The sequence below is a fragment of the Cryptomeria japonica genome, unplaced genomic scaffold (genome assembly GCF_030272615.1).
Source record: "Cryptomeria japonica unplaced genomic scaffold, Sugi_1.0 HiC_scaffold_222, whole genome shotgun sequence".
Taxonomy (NCBI): Eukaryota; Viridiplantae; Streptophyta; class Pinopsida; order Cupressales; family Cupressaceae; genus Cryptomeria; species Cryptomeria japonica.
This window is the reverse complement of record NW_026729044.1, coordinates 153,661-156,148: the sequence shown is the minus strand read 5'-3', so window position 1 is coordinate 156,148 and position 2,488 is coordinate 153,661. Positions and strand designations below refer to the sequence as shown.

At 64.1% G+C, this 2,488-nt stretch overlaps 1 non-coding gene across 1 annotated transcript; it reads left to right on the top strand.

The window, feature by feature from the left end:
- The first annotated feature begins 616 nt into the window (after positions 1-616).
- On the top strand, positions 617-735 carry LOC131868847 (5S ribosomal RNA). Its single transcript, XR_009367267.1, has one exon. It is a non-coding gene; the product is annotated as a 5S ribosomal RNA (ribosomal RNA).
- The last annotated feature ends 1,753 nt before the right edge of the window (positions 736-2,488 follow it).

Sequence of the window (2,488 nt, the reverse complement as noted above, 5' to 3'; positions counted from 1 at the left end):
TGTCTCGCATCCCACTTTTGGCCTGTGGCCTTTTCGGGGTCGATTCTCGTTTTGGGCATCAGAGCATGTTTCTTCTCCTAAAACCCAATATTTGTTTATTAAGTCTCGGAACACATTTTTGTTCTCGTGGACCCATCATGGGTCTTGGAACGCATTTGTGGTCCTTGGGTCCCATTTTGCATCCCGAAACTTGTGTTTTGGTGCTTGATCCCTATTTTGGGTGCCCACCTTGCACCAAGTGCGCACCCGGGGCAAACCGAGCGCCTTGGTGCACCGGGGCAAGATCGAGCGTGCACCCGAGGCGCCCCGAACATGCACCAAGGTGCACTCGGCCCACATGTGAGCGCAGGTCGTTGCGCCCGAGGTGGTGTGTGGGCACCGCGTTGCAGACGGGACACTGCACGCACACGACGCCCCCTCCAGGTGCACGCACGTAGGCCGGGCCGGGTGCACACCCGACGCCCTAGCAAGGTGCGCGCACCCGGGCAGGGCTCACACTTGGCGAACGGGGCGCACTTCGCGAGGGAGGGTGTGCACCTCGACGGGGGTGGGTGGCCGGGGTGGATTCGCACGTGGGTCGCGGTTTGCTAAGTACACACTGCGACAAGCTCATAACGGGTGCGATCATACCAGCGTTAGTGCACCGGATCCCATCAGAACTCCGCAGTTAAGCGCGCTTGGGCCGGAGTAGTACTGGGATGGGTGACCTCCCGGGAAGTCCCGGTGTTGCACCCTTTTTTAGTTTTTCGCCGGGCGTCGCAATGCTATTTGAATAAACCTTTTGCCCGTTTGCGTTCTCGTCGGGGCCGGGCCGGGCCGGGGTGCGCTGCCCGCACTACCGCGCGCGCGGGGGCGACACCGAGCGCGCACCCGAGGCGCCCCGAGCACACAGGCCACGGTGCAACCCGGGCGTTGTGCGCGCACCCCGGTGCGCCCGAGGTGCTGCGCGCGCACCCAGGTGAAATCGGTGTGCACCTCGGCCAGTGCGCGCTCGGTCGAGTCGCGCACGTTGGCCAAGGTGCACGGTGATGTTTCTTACTCTAAGGTTCCGCACCAGACGCCCGGGACAGGTGAGCGAAGCTGGGCGGGGCCGGGTGCGCGGCCGGGGCAGGTGCACGCAGCTGGAGAGAGCTTTGGAGCACACTTCGGAGCGCACCAATGATGCGCTCCATTCAAAAGTTTCCTGAAAAGGCAAAAAAAGTTGAGATTATAGAATTTCCCACTTGAGAGATTGTAAAAAAAAAAAATTTAAAATGAAGGAAACGCGGGTGCCAAGGTGTGCGCAGCCCAGCCAAGGTGTGCGCACCAAGGCGCCCACCCTGGCGAAGGTGCACGCAAGGTGCGCACCCGAGGCAAACCGGACAATTAACCCAACTTTCGACTTCGCGCGCACCTTGGAGCGCACTTCGGAGCGCTCCTTGGTGCGCACCAATCTTGGGCACCTCGGAGTGCACCATGGCGCCCACCAAGGTGCGCACCCGGGGCAAACCGAGCTCCGACTTCGTGCGCACCTTGGAGCGCACGAAAGGTGCGCACCATGGCGCCCACCAAGGTGCGCAGCCCAGCCAAGGCGTGCGCATCAAGGTGCGCACCCTGGCGAAGGTGCGCACCCGGGGCAAACCGAGCTCCGACTTCGTGCGCACCTTGGAGCGCACAAAAGGTGCGCAACCCAGCCAAGGTGTGCGCACCCCGGTCAAACCGAGCTCCGAATCGTGCGCACCAGAGGTGCACGCCATCGTGCGCACCTTGGAGCACACTTCGGAGCCCTCCTTGGTGCGCGCCGATGTTGCGCACCTCGGAGCGCACCCGGGGAAAACAATGCAATTAACCCGACTTTCGACTTCGTGGGCACCTCGGAGCGCTCTCGGGTTCGCACCTCGGAGCACACCGAGGTGCGCACCTTTGATGCGCTGCCTTCACCAATTTCCAGAAAAGGCAAGAAAACATTGAGAAGGTGTGCGCACCGAGGTGCCCACCCTGGCGAAGGTGCACGCGAGGTGCGCACCCGGGGCAAACCGGGCTCCGACTTCGTGCACGCCGCACCTTGGAGCACACTTCGGAGCGCTCCTTGGTGCGCACCAGGGCGCGCAACCCAGCCGAGGTGCCCACCCCGGCGAAGGTGCACGCGAGGTGCGCACCCGGGGCAAACCGGGCTCCGACTTCGTGCACGCCATGGTGCCCACCGCGGCGAAGGTGCACGCGAGGTGCGCACCCGGGGCAAACCGGGCTCCGACTTCGTGCACGCCGCACCTTGGAGCACACTTCGGAGCGCTCCTTGGTGCGCACCATGGTGCCCACCAGGGCGCGCAACCCCGCCGAAGGTGCACGCGAGGTGCGCACCCGGGGCAAACCGGGCTCCGACTTCGTGCACGCCGCACCTTGGAGCACACTTCGGAGCGCTCCTTGGTGCGCACCATGGTGCCCACCAGGGCGCGCAACCCCGCCGAAGGTGCACGCGAGGTGCGCACCCGGGGCAAACCGGGCTCCG